Source organism: Atheta coriaria, unplaced genomic scaffold (assembly GCF_025399875.1).
Source record: "Atheta coriaria isolate IRGN ID8LTWV9N9 unplaced genomic scaffold, Caltech_Dcor_3.1 hic_scaffold_7_pilon, whole genome shotgun sequence".
In the NCBI taxonomy this organism is placed as follows: Eukaryota; Metazoa; Arthropoda; class Insecta; order Coleoptera; family Staphylinidae; genus Dalotia; species Dalotia coriaria.
This window is the reverse complement of record NW_027045449.1, coordinates 2,754,328-2,774,058: the sequence shown is the minus strand read 5'-3', so window position 1 is coordinate 2,774,058 and position 19,731 is coordinate 2,754,328. Positions and strand designations below refer to the sequence as shown.

The 19,731-nt window shown below is 33.5% G+C and overlaps 2 long non-coding RNA genes across 2 annotated transcripts; one reads left to right on the top strand and one right to left on the bottom strand.

The window, feature by feature from the left end:
- On the top strand, nt 1-880 carry LOC135795742 (uncharacterized). Its single transcript, XR_010549129.1, has 2 exons — nt 1-638; nt 694-880. It is a non-coding gene; the product is annotated as an uncharacterized lncRNA (long non-coding RNA).
- Nucleotides 881-18,363: 17,483 nt separating this feature from the next.
- On the bottom strand, nt 18,364-18,791 carry LOC135795856 (uncharacterized). Its single transcript, XR_010549167.1, has 3 exons — nt 18,695-18,791; nt 18,533-18,640; nt 18,364-18,459 (listed from the first exon to the last, which is right to left on the bottom strand). It is a non-coding gene; the product is annotated as an uncharacterized lncRNA (long non-coding RNA).
- Nucleotides 18,792-19,731: the final 940 nt, after the last annotated feature.

Here is a 19,731-nt window from a genome sequence, read left to right as displayed (position 1 = left end):
CTTCATTGAAATTGTAATGGAGAGTTTAATTCTGATTATTGGAAAGCTTTAAAGTTCAATGCGGCTGTCTTATTTTATATTTCAATTTATTATAAATTATTATGTATATGATAACATACAATTTAATTAACTTTGTGGAATAAAATACAATAGATGCTTTGAATATTATCCATTAAAAAGATTTATATTCACCGGTTCAGACTAAATTAAAACATCTAGTTTCTAGTTTGGCTCCGTAGTAATTTTGCCGAGTGCCGCTAGTAGTACCAAAACTGGCGCTATGCATTCATAGTTTAGATATGTAGGAGCGATACTTGTATGTAAACAAATCTTTTGTTGCGTTCAGCGAACGTATCGCGCAATACTGATAGTGACCTCGTGTTGTCGCTGTTAACTGTGTGCAGTTCGGCGCAGATGCTGTTCCATTTCGGCCGTCGGATGAATCGCGCGTGTGCATCGCGACTAATCCTATTTCTTCAGATCATAATTACTTGTTCATAAATTAACGGCATATACAAGAATCAGGCGTGACTAGGGTTCTACAAGTGTGATGGCTCGCGTGGAGTGTTTATCAATCGCGGATTCATTTTCGGATTACCTCTGCGCGCATGTGTCCGCCGATATTCCGCCGGCATTAGGTACTCTTTTCACACATTAGAATAAATTGGATTTATAATTAATTTGTGCAAGTAGGCAATACTGGTACCCAGGGACAAAGTTTGTGAGTGCCCAAACCATGGCAATATCTAAAGCGGTGTTGGAGATGCGCGTATTTTAAGGTAAGTCTTCACTTCTGCAGTATCTTCGTACTGTTGATATTTGTTTATTTAACATAATGTATCTGCTGTTAAATACTGTCAATAAAGCACATGTAAAATTATAGTCTAGTTCATATTTCTTTGTGGTATCCTCTTTGTCGTTTTCAGTATTGACGTATTCACTCATATTGCATATAAATCTTATGCGCCGGGAATCAGTGCAACACAGCTAAGGCTTGTATTGTTGTTTTTAAAAAATTTGAATAAAGTAGAAACATAAATAGAAGAATCAAATATTAATGATAAAAACACTCGGTGGTCGAGTGGAGACGTGCACCTGCTGGCATGCTAGCAGGCACGGATCGAATCTCAGGTATAGAAGGCATTTTTCTCAAATATAAAAATATCAGCTGCAATTTGGGTTGCATATATGAATTGCAACGAAATATAAGAGAAATTGAAATACAAGGGAAGGCAATATGAGAAATATGAAAGCAAGTGGAGGAGCGGGAACAGAGAAATAGAAGAAGAACAAGGAGTAGCAGAGAAGAGTAGAGACCGAAGGAAGAGAACAGAGTAAGAAGAGGAGAAGATAGAAGAAAGAGAGAATAGGGGTGACGGAATTTTTAAATTTTTTTGGCACGTGTCGTTATAAGACAGCCCACTGCTTCGATGTGTCCATTGCTCCCGGCCCATCCTACAGCTACGATGTCTCTGCGCTTCATCCCCGAAATTATCAGGCATATCAACAATTTTTATGGTGGGGGATCACCCCCAGAGAGAGGGAACTCCTTATAAGGACAATCCTTATAACGTCTTGTAAAAATATTTCTAAGTTTTAAGTCGCCGCAAGAGAGGTGACACTTAAAAATATTCTTACCAGTTCTGACCTGTACCTGAAATGAAAGAAGGAGTACACAAATCACACAAGATACCTTAACAATTTTAATAGTGGGGATCATCCCCTGAGAGAGGAAACTCTCTTAGAGACCTGTTCCTGAAATGATAGAAGGCAAACACACAAATCAAAGAAGTCAATATATCTTACTATTTCTTTATTAATAATAGAATACAAGTTTAGATTTTACAAGTCAACAAAATACATGTTGCCATATTGAAACAGGACTTACGACCTGCTTAGCCGCACATATGCCAGCAAGTACTACTTCATAAAGTTCTACTAGGATAATAAAATTAGTAAATAGCCAATTTTCTAGGTGACTGAAAATGGAAACAAATATAAAGGGTGTTACAAAAGAAAAATTTAAAGTGTAAACAAAAAAACTCTCAACACTAATATCATTCGTTTTTCACCCGAGACTCAGCGAAACTAATATACAGGGTGTCACAAAAAGAAAATTCAAAGAGCAGTGAGAAAAACCCTAAAAACACCATATGAAGCCAAATTTTCACGGACACAAAAGAAAACTGATATACAGTGTGTACCAGAAAGAAAATACCAAGTTTAAAACAATGAACATTCAAAACTCACAAATAAAGACAATCTTCTACGTGAGGTTAGGAAAACTAATATACAGGGTGTTACAAAAAGAAAATTTTCGAAACTACAAAGATAATCAATATTCACATCATGACACGGGAAATTTATATGGAAATAACAATATTTTAATATAAATCCAAAGATTTCACTGGGAAATTATCGGGAAATTAAGCAAAAAGGTGCTAGAAAAGAAAACAATTACATTTTAATATATTGTGAATATATATTTATTAATTAATTAAACCGACAGGTGAAGCATCATCATAAATTGATAGAATATCCGGCGGAAAACATCTAAATCAACACACGGCAACACAGTGGTTAAAGACGACAAAAATAACTATTTCTTTGTAAATATTAAGATATACTAAGGCTGCAAAAATAAAAACTATTCACCGTTCAGATTTTATTTCAACAATAAATTATTCATTTAATGATGCCATTTGATTAAAATGTTTCGTGATCATCGAAAACATGACCGAACCGACGGCCGACGGAAAAGTGAGCGCGGTCGACAACATGAATATTATCAATTTAATAATCCTCAGATAATTATAAAAACCGTGCTTGTAATAATTAAATTAAGAATGTTATTTTCGGAAACGCGACTAAGAAGAATTCGGAAAAAAAATGCCACCACGTGTTTGTAATCCACAAAATTAATATCCTTCAGGTGGAATAACTAATTTAAGTTAAATCCCCTTAACTTTCCGCGATAAATTTTATTTATCCACCTACCTGTGGATGATGAGGAGATTTTCTATCCTGAAATATATTCTATCAACTGAAAACTCGCGCAGGGATTAACGTACACTTATTTCTCACTTAAGAAGACTCTAACCGCCATAAATTATTAAACAAAACAGGCACACATGTCCGTCCCGAATATTTAGCTGATGGCCGAAAGAATACACGACGATTAATCCAATTAAAATCTTAAAACGCATGGCGACCAGAGAGACACGTTCGCGTACCACGCGGTGAAACGACTGCCGTGTACGCCGCGCGTAACCAGGTACAAGGCAGGTACGCAGCGATAACACGCGTCACTCGAACAAAAAAAGTTGTTTATACACAAACGTACTAATAAACACGTAGTTGAGAATACTAAACTAAAATTTACAGTATTGAAATAGTACATATACACGGAATCTACTGTTACTTTCAATATTTATCGGCTTAAGAAAAGAATATTTATTGACTTGCAATTTAATTTACCGTTACAAATAAATAATTTATTGTCTTCGTAAAAATTTACTGTGTATCTTAGATAATTAATTAATTAAAATTAATTTAAATATTCACTTAAATGGGCAAAAGGGAGTGCGGCGTCATGTTTCTTTGAGTATTTTTGGTAAGAAATATCATTTAAACAAAAAACGTTGGAGACCAACGGATAAAATATTATGAAATTTTGGAAAATTCTCTATCAGATAAAAGTATAAAAGAATTAAATTTCCTGGCCTAAAACGTCCAAAAATATTTTATATTTTATGAATACGACTCACTTCTACCGCTACCTTCGAACGGTGCCCGGAACACGAGTCACTTCTACCGCTACCTTCGTACGGTGCCTTGAACACGAGTCACTTCTACCGGTACCTTCGTACGGTGCCCTAAACACGAGTCACTTCTACCGCTACCCTCGTATGGTACCATGAACACGAGTCACTTCTACCGCTACCCTCGTACGGTGCCATGAACACAAGTCACTTCTACCGCTACCTTCGTACGGTGCCCTAAACACAAGTTACTTCTACCGCTACCTTCGTAGGGTGCCCTAAACACGAATCACTTCTATCGCCACTCTGCTACAGTACACCGAATGAGACTCCACTAAATACCGAGTTCTACAACGCAAACACACAACTTTCAATATAACTTGCCTATCGGAATTTTCTCGCAATAAATTTCAATACAGGGAGATACGGAATTAAATTCTGCATCTGGGAAAACTATTCCGAACTTATTGTGACACCGCGTTCGCGTGTTATAAATTTAAAAAAAAACTACAATCCTAAGCGCTACGAGTATCAGTGCGTAAACACACAACTTTCAATATAACTCGCGTTACGGAATATTCTTGCAATAAATTTTAATACAGGGAAATATAGAATTAAATTCCGCATCTAGGAAAATCATTCCGAACTAAGTTTAAGACCGCGTTCGAGTGTTATAATGAAAAAACTACAATTCCTAGAGCAACAAGTGCAAGTAAAAGTGCGTATACACACAACGATGATTATAACTCGCGTTGCGGAATTTTCTCGAAATAAATTTCGGTACAGGGCAATAAAGAATTAAATTCCGCATCTGAGAAAATTATTCCGAACTAAGTTTAAGACCGCGTTCGCAAGTTATAATAAAAAAAAACTACAATTCCTAGCGCAACGAGTACAAGTACGTATACACACAACTACCATTATAACTCGCGTTACGGAATTTTCTCGCAATAAATTTCAATACAGGGAAATAAAGAATTAAATTCCGCATCTGGAAAAATTATTCCAAACTATATTTAAGACCGCGTTCGCGAGTTATAATAAAAAAAACGACAATTCCTAGCGCAACGTGTTCGAATACAAGCGCGTATACACACAACTATCACTATAACTCGCGTTACGGAATTTTTTGGCAATAAATTTCAATACATGGAAATAAAGAATTAAATTCCGCATCTGAGAAAATTATTCCGAACTAAGTTTAAGACCGCGTTTGCAAGTTATAATAAAAAAAACTACAATTCCTAGCGCAACGAGTACAAGTGCGTATACACACAACTTTCAATATAACTCGCGTAAAGAGAAGAGTATGATAGGGGGGGTGCTTGATACTTTTTCTCGACGATTTTCAAAAATTCATATCTCTTAAACTAAAAGAGATAGCAACCAACGAATTGTTGATTATGAAAGATTGGAAAATTCTCTATCAGATAAAAATATAAAATAATTATATTTCCTACAGTAAAAGGTCGAAAATACACACAACTATCATTATAACTCGCGTTACGGAATTTTCTCGCAATAAATTTCGATACAGGGAAATAAAGAATTAAATTCCGCATCTGGGAAAATTATTCTGAACTAAGTTTAAGACCGCGTTCGCGAGTTATAATAAAAAAAACTACAATTCCTAGCGCAACGTGTTCGAATACAAGCGCGTATACACACAACTATCACTATAACTCGCGTTACGGAATTTTCTCGCAATAAATTTTGATACAGGGAAATAAAGAATTAAATTCCGCATCTGGGAAAATTATTCTGAACTAAGTTTAAGACCGCGTTCGCGAGTTATAATAAAAAACCACAATTCCTAGCGCAACGAGTACAAGTGCGTATACACACAACTACCATTATAACTCGCGTTACGGAATTTTCTCGCAATAAATTTTGAAACAGGGAAATAAAGAATTAAATTCCGCATCTGGATAAACCGCATTCGCGAGTTATAATAAAAAAAACTACAATTCCTAGCGCAACATGTTCGAATACAAGCGCGTATACACACAACTATCACTATAACTCGCGTTACGGAATTTTCTCGCAATAAATTTTGATACAGGGAAATAAAGAATTAAATTTCGCATCTGGGAAAATTATTCCGAACTAAGTTTAAGACCGCGTTCGCGAATTATAATAAGAAAACTACAATTCCTGGCGCAACGAGTACAAGTGCGTATACACACAACTACCATTATAACTCGCGTTACGGAATTTTCTCGCAATAAATTTTGATACAGGGAAATAAAGAATTAAATTCCGCATCTGGGAAAATTATTACGAACCTAGTTTAAGACCGCGTTCGCGAGTTATAATAAAAAAACTACCATTCCTAGCGCAACGAGTACAAGTGCCTATACACACAACTATCATTATAACTCCCGTTACGGAATTTTCTCGCAATAAATTTTGATACAGGGAAATAAAGAATTAAATTCCGCATCTGGATATACCGCATTCGCGAGTTATAATAAAAAAAAACTACAATTCCTAGCGCAACGTGTTCGAATACAAGCGCGTATACACACAACTATCACTATAACTCGCGTTACGGAATTTTCTCGCAATAAATTTTGATACAGGGAAATAAAGAATTAAATTCCGCATCTGGGAAAATTATTCCGAACTAAGTTTAAGACCGCGTTTGCAAGTTATAATAAAAAAAAACTACAATTCCTAGCGCAACGAGTACAAGTGCGTATACACACAACTTTCAATATAACTGGCGTTATGAGAAGAGTATGAGATAGGGGGTGCTTGATACTTTTTCTCGACGATTTTCAAAAATACATATCTCTTAAACTAAAAGAGATAGCAACCAACGAATTGTTGATTATGAAAGATTGGAAAATTCTCTATTAGATAAAAATATAAAATAATTAAATTTCCTACAGTAAAAGGTCGAAAAACGCGACTAAAAGTGCTAAAAAGTGACATTTATCAATTTTTGCCCATTTTGTTCAATCGCGAATATCTCGTAAACTAAAAGAGATAAATAAGATCTGATCGCAGCGTCTTAATCTACGGACCAATCTCTATCAGATAGGATAGTTAAAAGGGAAATTTGAGAGATGAAATTTTAAATCTTAAGAAAAAATTGCCAAGGGGGGGTGCTTGATACTTTTTTTCGACGATTTTCAAAAATTAATATCTCTTAAACTAAGCGCGATAGCTATCAACGAATTGTTGATTATGAAAGATTGGAAAATTCTCTATCAGATAAAAATATAAAATAATTATATTTCCTACAGTAAAAGGTCGAAAGACGCGACTAAAAGTGCTAAAAAGTGACATTTATCAATTTTTGCCCATTTTGTTCAATCGCGAATATCTCGTAAACTAAAAGAGATAAATAAGATCTGATCGCAGCGTCTTAATCTACGGACCAATCTCTATCAGATAGGATAGTTAAAAGGGAAATTTGAGAGATGAAATTTTAAATCTTAAGAAAAAATTGCCAAGGGGGGGTGCTTGATACTTTTTTTCGACGATTTTCAAAAATTAATATCTCTTAAACTAAGCGCGATAGCTATCAACGAATTGTTGATTATGAAAGATTGGAAAATTCTCTATCAGATAAGAATATAAAATAATTATATTTCCTACAGTAAAAGGTCGAAAAACGCGACTAAAAGTGCTAAAAAGTGACATTTATCAATTTTTGCCCATTTTATTCAATCGCGAATATCTCGTAAACTAAAAGAGATAAATAAGATCTGATCGCAGCGTCTTAATCTACGGACCAATCTCTATCAGATAGGATAGTTAAAAGGGAAATTTGAGAGATGAAATTTTAAATCTTAAGAAAAAATTGCCAAGGGGGGGTGCTTGATACTTTTTCTCGACGATTTTCAAAAATTCATATCTCTTAAACTAAAAGAGATAGCAACCAACGAATTGTTGATTATGAAAGATTGGAAAATTCTCTATCAGATAAAAATATAAAATAATTATATTTCCTACAGTAAAAGGTCGAAAAACGCGACTAAAAGTGCTAAAAAGTGACATTTATCAATTTTTGCCCATTTTATTCAATCGCGAATATCTCGTAAACTAAAAGAGATAAATAAGATCTGATCGCAGCGTCTTAATCTACGGACCAATCTCTATCAGATAGGATAGTTAAAAGGGAAATTTGAGAGATGAAATTTTAAATCTTAAGAAAAAATTGCCAAGGGGGGGTGCTTGATACTTTTTTCGACGATTTTCAAAAATTCATATCTCTTAAACTAAAAGAGATAGCTACCAACGAATTGTTGATTATGAAAGATTGGAAAATTCTCTATCAGATAAAAATATAAAATAATTATATTTCCTACAGTAAAAGGTCGAAAAACGCGACTAAAAAAGCGACTAAAAGTGCTAAAAGTGACATTTATCAATTTTTGCCCATTTTATTCAATCGCGAATATCTCGTAAACTAAAAGAGATAAATAAGATCTGATCGCAGCGTCTTAATCTACGGACCAATCTCTATCAGATAGGATAGTTAAAAGGAAATTTGAGAGATGAAATTTTAAATCTTAAGAAAAAATTGCCAAGGGGGGGTGCTTGATACTTTTTTTCGACGATTTTCAAAAATTCATATCTCTTAAACTAAAAGAGATAGCTACCAACGAATTGTTGATTATGAAAGATTGGAAAATTCTCTATCAGATAAAAATATAAAATAATTATATTTCCTACAGTAAAAGGTCGAAAAACGCGACTAAAAGTGCTAAAAAGTGACATTTATCAATTTTTGCCCATTTTATTCAATCGCGAATATCTCGTAAACTAAAAGAGATAAATAAGATCTGATCGCAGCGTCTTAATCTACGGACCAATCTCTATCAGATAGGATAGTTAAAAGGGAAATTTGAGAGATGAAATTTTAAATCTTAAGAAAAAATTGCCAAGGGGGTGCTTGATACTTTTTTTCGACGATTTTCAAAAATTCATATCTCTTAAACTAAAAGAGATAGCTACCAACGAATTGTTGATTATGAAAGATTGGAAAATTCTCTATCAGATAAAAATATAAAATAATTATATTTCCTACAGTAAAAGGTCGAAAAACGCGACTAAAAGTGCTAAAAAGTGACATTTATCAATTTTTGCCCATTTTATTCAATCGCGAATATCTCGTAAACTAAAAGAGATAAATAAGATCTGATCGCAGCGTCTTAATCTACGGACCAATCTCTATCAGATAGGATAGTTAAAAGGAAATTTGAGAGATGAAATTTTAAATCTTAAGAAAAATTGCCAAGGGGGTGCTTGATACTTTTTTTCGACGATTTTCAAAAATTCATATCTCTTAAACTAAAAGAGATAGCTACCAACGAATTGTTGATTATGAAAGATTGGAAAATTCTCTATCAGATAAAAATATAAAATAATTATATTTCCTACAGTAAAAGGTCGAAAACGCGACTAAAAGTGCTAAAAAGTGACATTTATCAATTTTTGCCCATTTTATTCAATCGCGAATATCTCGTAAACTAAAAGAGATAAATAAGATCTGATCGCAGCGTCTTAATCTACGGACCAATCTCTATCAGATAGGATAGTTAAAAGGAAATTTGAGAGATGAAATTTTAAATCTTAAGAAAAAATTGCCAAGGGGGGGTGCTTGATACTTTTTTTCGACGATTTTCAAAAATTCATATCTCTTAAACTAAAAGAGATAGCTACCAACGAATTGTTGATTATGAAAGATTGGAAAATTCTCTATCAGATAAAAATATAAAATAATTATATTTCCTACAGTAAAAGGTCGAAAAACGCGACTAAAAGTGCTAAAAAGTGACATTTATCAATTTTTGCCCATTTTATTCAATCGCGAATATCTCGTAAACTAAAAGAGATAAATAAGATCTGATCGCAGCGTCTTAATCTACGGACCAATCTCTATCAGATAGGATAGTTAAAAGGGAAATTTGAGAGATGAAATTTTAAATCTTAAGAAAAAATTGCCAAGGGGGGGTGCTTGATACTTTTTTTCGACGATTTTCAAAAATTCATATCTCTTAAACTAAAAGAGATAGCTACCAACGAATTGTTGATTATGAAAGATTGGAAAATTCTCTATCAGATAAAAATATAAAATAATTATATTTCCTACAGTAAAAGGTCGAAAAACGCGACTAAAAGTGCTAAAAAGTGACATTTATCAATTTTTGCCCATTTTATTCAATCGCGAATATCTCGTAAACTAAAAGAGATAAATAAGATCTGATCGCAGCGTCTTAATCTACGGACCAATCTCTATCAGATAGGATAGTTAAAAGGGAAATTTGAGAGATGAAATTTTAAATCTTAAGAAAAAATTGCCAAGGGGGGGTGCTTGATACTTTTTCTCGACGATTTTCAAAAATTCATATCTCTTAAACTAAAAGAGATAGCAACCAACGAATTGTTGATTATGAAAGATTGGAAAATTCTCTATCAGATAAAAATATAAAATAATTATATTTCCTACAGTAAAAGGTCGAAAAACGCGACTAAAAGTGCTAAAAAGTGACATTTATCAATTTTTGCCCATTTTATTCAATCGCGAATATCTCGTAAACTAAAAGAGATAAATAAGATCTGATCGCAGCGTCTTAATCTACGGACCAATCTCTATCAGATAGGATAGTTAAAAGGGAAATTTGAGAGATGAAATTTTAAATCTTAAGAAAAAATTGCCAAGGGGGGGTGCTTGATACTTTTTTTCGACGATTTTCAAAAATTCATATCTCTTAAACTAAAAGAGATAGCAACCAACGAATTGTTGATTATGAAAGATTGGAAAATTCTCTATCAGATAAAAATATAAAATAATTATATTTCCTACAGTAAAAGGTCGAAAGACGCGACTAAAAGTGCTAAAAAGTGACATTTATCAATTTTTGCCCATTTTATTCAATCGCGAATATCTCGTAAACTAAAAGAGATAAATAAGATCTGATCGCAGCGTCTTAATCTACGGACCAATCTCTATCAGATAGGATAGTTAAAAGGGAAATTTGAGAGATGAAATTTTAAATCTTAAGAAAAAATTGCCAAGGGGGGGTGCTTGATACTTTTTCTCGACGATTTTCAAAAATTCATATCTCTTAAACTAAAAGAGATAGCAACCAACGAATTGTTGATTATGAAAGATTGGAAAATTCTCTATCAGATAAAAATATAAAATAATTATATTTCCTACAGTAAAAGGTCGAAAGACGCGACTAAAAGTGCTAAAAAGTGACATTTATCAATTTTTGCCCATTTTATTCAATCGCGAATATCTCGTAAACTAAAAGAGATAAATAAGATCTGATCGCAGCGTCTTAATCTACGGACCAATCTCTATCAGATAGGATAGTTAAAAGGGAAATTTGAGAGATGAAATTTTAAATCTTAAGAAAAAATTGCCAAGGGGGGGTGCTTGATACTTTTTCTCGACGATTTTCACAAATTCATATCTCTTAAACTAAAAGAGATAGTAACCAACGAATTGCCGCGTTTTACAAGTTTGTTTCCAATATTAAACCATAAATCTATCGTATAAGCCCTTCTCTTGCAAAAATTTAATACAACCTGATAGAGAATTTAATCCTACATATTTGGACCCCGCGCCCAAGTTTCTAAAACGTTACTCCCAATATAAAAAAATAAATCATGTAATACTAAAGCTTTAGTAGAAGGCTTTGCATAACGCGGCGGACTGCGACAAAAAAACGTGTAAATGCAAAGTAATGATTGACGCAGAAAATAAAACGAAATATATAATTGAATTATAAACTTACTAATGCAGAACTCAGTAGCACTATTCAGCATGGCAAATACTGGAAATAAAAATGAAAACATAAGTAATATTATATTCACATAGCGGAAAAAAAAAACAATCTGTGCTGTATAGTTAAAAATTTCTTACACCAGCTCGGTGGGTCATTCAAATGATGAATAAATCAGTATGGTCGCGATACACTTACGCGCAAATAATTAATATCTATACTAAAGTTACTAAAGTCAAGTTAAAATTAAATATTCGATTGATGATCGAATATAATACGAATTGGAAAGAAATCCGGATAAACGATACGAGTCGCGCAAAATACGCCTGGATCAACCAGAGATCGGTACGAAACTGGCCGCAAACTGCATAAGCAACGACGAGGCAGTTTATGATTAAAAAGCAAGAGGTGCGCAAGGCCGGCGCGTCGATGGTTAGCGACCTTATGCGCGAATTGCAATAGATGCGCAAATCCAGCGGCGCGTCGATGGCATGCGACTTTGTGCCCGAATTGCATTTGGCACTTTACCTGAGATTAAAAATAAACTAAGATGCAGCAACATGCGGCATGAGGTGCTGGCCACGCCGACACACGCCAACGCGATAAGAAAGTGTATATTGTGTTCAAACAAACACAATTCTTGTGTCGAAGGTTCACGCGAGCTGATAAATATAGAAATAAACAATACAAGTTTATTTTACAATTTTTAGTCCTTGCTATTGCCATCTTTAAATGATACAGTAGTTTCGATTAGTAAAGGTAATTAAAAATTAAAATTCGATTTGCGTAATTGATTTCTTATGCTGACAGATTGCCAGACTTTACATTAAATATTTAATATTTAATGATATTTAATTTGAACATGCATCGTTTTTCGTTTACCAGGTAACACATTAGTCCGTAATCATGTGCTGATAATAAAAAGGTTTTACATTTTTGATTATTTTTATAATAAACTATTAGAATTAATATAAAATTGTTAGTGATATTCATGAAAGAATTGAAGAATATTTGCTTAAATTTACAATGCTAATATAATAAACAGCAACGGTGTGTTTTGATTCCACGAAATAAAGATTCGATACCTGCTGGTAAACAAACTTATCTCTTGCGCGAAATCGCGTGATCCACACGGACACGGTGTGCACTCACTACCACCAACAAGCAATATTTAATGCAAAACCGTACATCGTTGCGCCACCTAACCTTTGAAAATATTTATCAACTTAAAAATATTCAAAACACATTTATCAAATAAGCAACAAGATTGATATTGCAATGAAATTGAAAACAATGAAATTCATACACGAAACAAACCAGTATTTAATAAATGATTCATTTAATGTTTTTGTACGATAAACAATAAATATATCATGTAGTGCTAAGTTGTTTCGTTTATGTGTGAGTGTGAAGAACAGTTAATCACTTAATCGTCATTTATAAATAATTAGAATTAATGGCACTAAACCTAAGCTATACGCTAGTAAAGTATCTACCTTAGCGCCGCCTCGTGGCTTATTTTTTAAATGGTGGGTAAGCTACACCTGTCAAGCTAATGTTTACACTTTATTATTGAATATATTATCAATAATTAAACATTTAAAAAAAATGTCGACAAAAAAATATTTTTGTTTGTATGCCAATATCATGTTTCTCAGAAACAACTATTTCATCAACTGCAGCATCTGCTGGAGCTGTATTAATTATTGCAGATGAAATTCTTTCCCGTCGTTTTCGCAATCTCTCAGCTCGTAAACCTGCATTAGAATTTCTTTTTTTTTACGTATATTAGAGGAAATATAGTTGGGTGATAAGATTCATTGAGTGGATTGTTAGATTTTTCACCCCCAACAAAATGTGCACTGCAAATTCTGGAATTTTTCCAGGCTGCCACGGTTTTCCATCACTCCTGCAATCAGAGCTTTACTTATAAAATTGTGACAATAATTGAAATTATTTGTTTGCTATTAAAATTGAATAATCATGTTTAGTGAAAAAGAACTAAATACCCTATTTTTATAGCCATTTTAGTAATTTATTCACTTTTCATACCGCTTGAAGGAATGAGACTGAAGCCGGTCTTCTTTTTCACTCACACAATAAGACTTCTGTCACACCCTACACAGTTTTCGGCCATCATTATGGTATACGTATCAAGTGTAGTAAGTAACGTTTACAATGGTTAACAATACTTTTGCGATTCATTTTTATATTATAGATTACTATTTTATTCATAATAATAAAATTATTCATTTTAAGTGTATTTGGCACAATTAGTTCAGTAAATTAAATTTTTCATACTGACACACTTATAATAAGTAAGTTACTCTTTGTCTACACTAAAATTTATCTAGAAACTAGAAATAATTTATATGGCAAAACAACGTTTGCCCGGTTAACTAGTATATATATAACATATGGTACTCAAGGTTTCAGATCTCACTATTTAAGAAATAAGCCACGAGGCGGCGCTAAGGTAGATACCTACTTTACTAGCGTATACAAGAGTCGGAAGAAACATATAGAACGTATTCCATAAAGGCAGGTATGTAGCGTTAGCACGCGTCAGTCGATCAAAAAAAGTTGTTTATACACAAACATACTGATAAACACGTAGTTGAGAAGACAAAACTAAAATTTCACCATTTTTGAAATAACCAATATGCACGAAATCTACTTTTACTTTTAATATTTCTGGGCATAAGAAAAGAATTTATTGGCTTTGCGATGTAATAAGATGCTGTGTCATGTTGTTTTAAGTATTTTTGGTAACGACTATCTTTTAAATTAATAGCGCTAGCTACAAACGGATTGAAGATTATGAAAATTTGGAAAATTCTCTATCAGGTAAAAATATATAATAATAAAATTTCGTGGGCTAAAAGGACCTGAAACCAATTATATTTTATGAATACGACTCTCTTCTACCGCTACCCTTGTACGGTGCCCTGAATCGAGTCACTTCTACCGCTACCTTCGTACGGTGCCCTGAATGGGAATTACTTCTACCCCTAGCTTCATACGGTGCCCTGTATTGGAGTCACTTCTACCGCTAGATACGGTGCCCTGAACCAAGTCACTTTTACCGCTACCCTTGTACGGTGCCCTAAATCGAGTCACTTCTACCGCTAGCCTCATACGGTGGTCTGTACCAAGTCACTTCTACCGTTACGCTTGTACGGTGCCCGGAATCGAGTCACTTCTACCAATAGCCTCATACGGTGCCCTGAATCGAGTAACTTCTACCCTAGCCTCATACGGTGCCCTGAATCGAGTCACTTATTTTGTCTAAAAATATCAATTTTTACTGTGAGTGTGAAAACAGTTAATGCTTGATAATTTTTCTCAATGATTTTTGATAGTAAATATCTTTCAGTACCAGATGAGATAGTAAGGTAATAAGAATTGAAACTGCAGAATATAGAAGTAATATTGAAGGGAGAAAATAATAATATATATTATTTGTACAATGAATTTGGTTGATGAAATCCCACACAATGAAAATACTCGAAATTTACACTTGAAGTAAACGCTTTACATTATATACTAGAAGTTCCATAATAAATAAAAACGCACTAAAAAATGCACCATAAATAAGTAATGAGAACGCTCCTTTAACATGGCGCAAAGTAAGAACAATATTGTGTTGGGGGTGGTTGTTTGAAACTTCCTCGGGTACTTGTTGATTTCCATGTCGATATTGATTGATATAATAATCTGTCCATTTCTGTATCAATCCAGCAGAATTTAAATTTTGGAAAATAAAATCAAATTGTTTATGAAGCACAAAATTTTTTGAAAAAAAAATTCTGTATGTGTCTGTGAAAACAGCATTATCTTTTATTAAGTATATCTTCGAAGAACCGTCTTGATTTGTTAAATCAGAAGTTCCCATGTAGTATTTAATGTAATACTCTCCTACTATTAAAATTGCCTCTCCTTTTGCAACACGTTTCCACCAATCTTTTATTCCAACAGTTGCGGATATATTATGATATTTTTTTAAAAATTCCTCTGCATTCTCGCTGCTTTTAAAAAGTTCCTTATAAACTGATCTTCCTGCAATAGGCAAAGGGCTTTTCACGATATCCTTAAAAGTAGAAATCTGATGGTTGTATGGTGGTTTACTCATAACTTTAAACAAAGTACTCTGATATAAAGATCCGACAATGATAATAAATAAAGCATAGGAGATAAAAAGAATGCGATTAGCAACTTGACGTGGCTGCTTCCAAACCGCAATAGACAGAGTTATTTGAACCGGTACCAGAATGGCGGCTCCTATTGTTTTTAAACTTCTATCTGCCAGTGGATTTCCAGTTTTTAAATTACTCACTAACCATAAGCAAATACCTATCATCAGTAAAACGACCAGTAATCCAATCCAAGTAGTCCAAGTAAATATAATTAATAGAAGTCGCGTCTCGTCAATACGCTGGGAAGTCGGGACTGCCCAATACATATTTTCCGTTACACAATTTATGGTGCATCGGAAATCTTGCAAACGATCTAATCTCGTAGATATAGCACCTACTCCAATCATAAAACGATCTGTGGATAACATACCTAGTGGACCTGACCATGTACCATTCTTTTGTTTGGCGCCCCAAAAAGTTTCTTGTGTATATATTTTTTCAAATGTTATGTTGAGACGATGTTCTAATTCTTGAAGAATTCGTACCTCTATTCCGTCATTTGGTGAGATTACATACGGTGGGTATTGTAACAAAACCGCGCGAATTCTGCAGTTCAATCCAAAATATCTTAATTGATATGGAGACACTTTTCGATCAAAAATTCCACTATTGCAGGAACTCAGAAGAGTTAGCACAGGCTGTTTAGCACAATACACTGCATCTTCCGGGTACAAATTTAAGATATACAGTTCAAAAACATTTCTACTAGCGGGAATTAATAACGATGTTGCGTATTTTGATCGAACATATGCCAATTGAAGAATCTTCTGCGCTACGTGCTTGGTATCATTCGGTATATTTGTGTAAAAGAAAAGAAACTCAGCAGAAATATTGTGCCTTGGCATAGATTGGATCATTTTAAATGCATCACTGTAATCTTGCAGATTGTCAATAAACACAATATATATTTTTGCTTTTCCTAGTGCATTAAACCATCTTTTATAAATACGTTTTGAAGAGTTATCATTGCAGTGTTTAATGCATATTTCATAGTCAGCAACAAGACTTTGTGCACTGTTGATAAATTCGTAGTTAAAAGATGAGTTTTGCTTGTAGTTATGAAGCATCTTTATTACTTTAGACATTATGGAATAACCTGGGTCTTCAGTGATGTTAGAGTTTAAAAGAGAAATTAATATATTTTCCGCAAAAATCTCGTGAGTCAGATTCCACAAACATTTGCTAGCCATTTGGATGTCAATTGGGCTGGCAGCGGTGAAACTGTTTTGGTAGTTATTATTTTGTGCATCTATTGCACATACAATACTCAAAAATAACAGGTATCTTATAATATCTACTTTCATATTCAAAGAAGAGCACATTTTTACTCTATAGAATAACTATAAAGAAATTTTCAACACGCTTTAAAGTTATAAATGCACTGTTTTCGGTTTGTTCACACAGTTATTAAGTTTGGTTGACAAGTTAATGCTTCTATTACCATAATTTTATTATAAAAACAAAATATAACAAGATAATGTCAATCAAAACTCTCTGAAATTTAGAATATGGATAGAACACGGAAATATAACAAATCCCCCAGCAATAAAATTGTAATGTTTGCGCCCTCATGAGGGGAGAAGAAGTGAAAAGAAAAGAAGTCCCATCTATATCAAACTGAACTTCAATAACCCACGCCCCTACACACGGCACAAATTGCAATTCACTAACATTCCACGAACTCCAACAAACATGCGGTCTGAAATACTCACGCGTATTAGCATGCGGCTAGTAATCCGCCAAGCAAATCGAGATCGCGACGACAACAACCGCTTATCTCTGCTATCCGTATCCTGTAGCGATAAATGAGCAGTTTGGATTTTACATTTGCCCAGTTACAATTTCAAAAAATGCATACTTTTTATTTCTTGTGAAAATATATCCCGCGCTAAAGATATTTCACATAGAAACACACCAGTAGCAATTAACATTCCACATACCCACACTAAAAAAATGCTCAAAAGGTGTTCAACAGTTAATGTGGACGGATGCTTTTCATAGCGTATGCGACTGTTTAAATATCTCTGTAAAGGTGTGCCTATCTCAGAATAAACTGCTTGCCTGTCCCAAATGTCAATTAATCCACAGTCAAACGCACGCATTATAAATTTCGAGAGAACTTCAGTCAAAACAGAACTACGTCGTAAGTAAGCGGTATTGTAGGAATAAACTAAATCATCCTTGATACTTTTGTATCTCACAATGTTCTTCTTGTTAACGTAGTTCTCAACACCGAAAAAGTCATTGGTATATTGCACGACCAAAATAGCAAAATGGTTGCCATCTATACGCTCTTTCATATCTTCCGGTTGTAGATTTTTATATTTTTCATAGACTAACTGTGATACTCTCTGCCATTGAAGAAAACACAATATTAATTATATTTTGATTTAAAAATATAAACCTAAAATATTATTATTATTATTAGTACATACTTTAGGATCAGTTGCCAAAGTCATAGCAAAGTTATTGGATACGCTTCCCCATTCCAAATTACTCTTCGCAAAATCTTCTGCTGTGTTTATATCACCAATATAAGCTGGATCTGTGAAATTACCAGCGAGTTGTGAGGTATACATTGCAATAACAAGAAGAGCTTGCAAAAACAGCGCGAATGTATACAAACGCAGAGCAGTTGTCTGTGGTAACTTAGTCTGAGGAACGGATTGTTGGACGGCGATTGCGTAAACCAATCGCAAAGATACCAGAGATGCATTATTAATTTGCCCATGTACGAGTATATACTGATAACATCTAAAAAATTAACAAAAATGTGTGCTAAATGTTCCACTTATTTCTTCATATCAAAAGAATAACTTTTAATTACCTTTTGATAAATATCAAAGCAAGAGTATGAATTAATAAAGACACAATTAATAATACCCATGCACCTGTAGACAATTCTAATATGAAAACCGTCCAGACATCTATCGATCTGAAATCTAATGGTTAATATAAATAAACATTAACCAAATACAAACAAACATACGTTGCTTTTGGAACGAGGACAGTCACCTCATACTGATGGGATATTGCTGTAATGTCGAACATTTCAAATCTATCAAAAGTTAGGTAAAGTGGCCCTACAATTAAAAAAGTAGATCAACTAATGATATGCTTCAAAAAGTTCATTTTGTGAGTAATATACTTAATGCAATGTCAGCTTCATCATCGGATATCATTTTAAAAATCTCAGCAGGAGTTAAATCCGTTTCAAGTTTACTGGGGTCACTGTAATTGATCCCGTTAATTATAAATTCATTGTTATGAATCTTAGCAAATTCCAACCCAATCCATAAAAATGAACCGGATTTTTTACCTGCAAGTTATGATTTAGACATTTATTAAAATAAAATTTAAACGCAAATTACGAATATACCCCCGAGGTATTAAAAGATCAGATATAAGAATCCTCAGAGGTCTGCCATGTTGATTTGTTAACTTGTCAGGAAATAAAGATGCATTTCTTTCAAATATATTTGCACAACCATCAAATGTATCCAAGAGTAGAGGTAGATGACTGTCATTTTCAATTCCAACATATTTATGTGTATATAAATTTATTTTACTGCAAGTATCAGGATGAAGTAATTGACTATCTGTTGAATTTATTTCATTGTGGATTGTTTTGTTCCAAAAAAGTAACAAAAAATTTGTTACAAACTGTAAACTCCTAGTTGCAAATATTTTATTCATAGCGTCTCCGTTTCTATCTGTTACAACAATGATTCTTCGATTGTTATAACGAAATTGAAAATTTGTTTGGCGTAATTGATTGTCAATAGATTCAAGTACACACTCAGTAAAATTATTCGACATCTGGTCAAGATCCCAAATTATAAAACAATCGCAACGTTCAGGAACTTGACTAAAAAGCGATAATTTGCTAAAATGATAATTTGTTGTATTTTCAATTGAATTTATTAATTTTTCCTGCATTGGTGATGTAAAATGTAAAATGCAGTTTTTCCATGACGTATAAAAAATGTAGTTTTTAAGTATCACTTGCAGTAGAAGATGAATAGA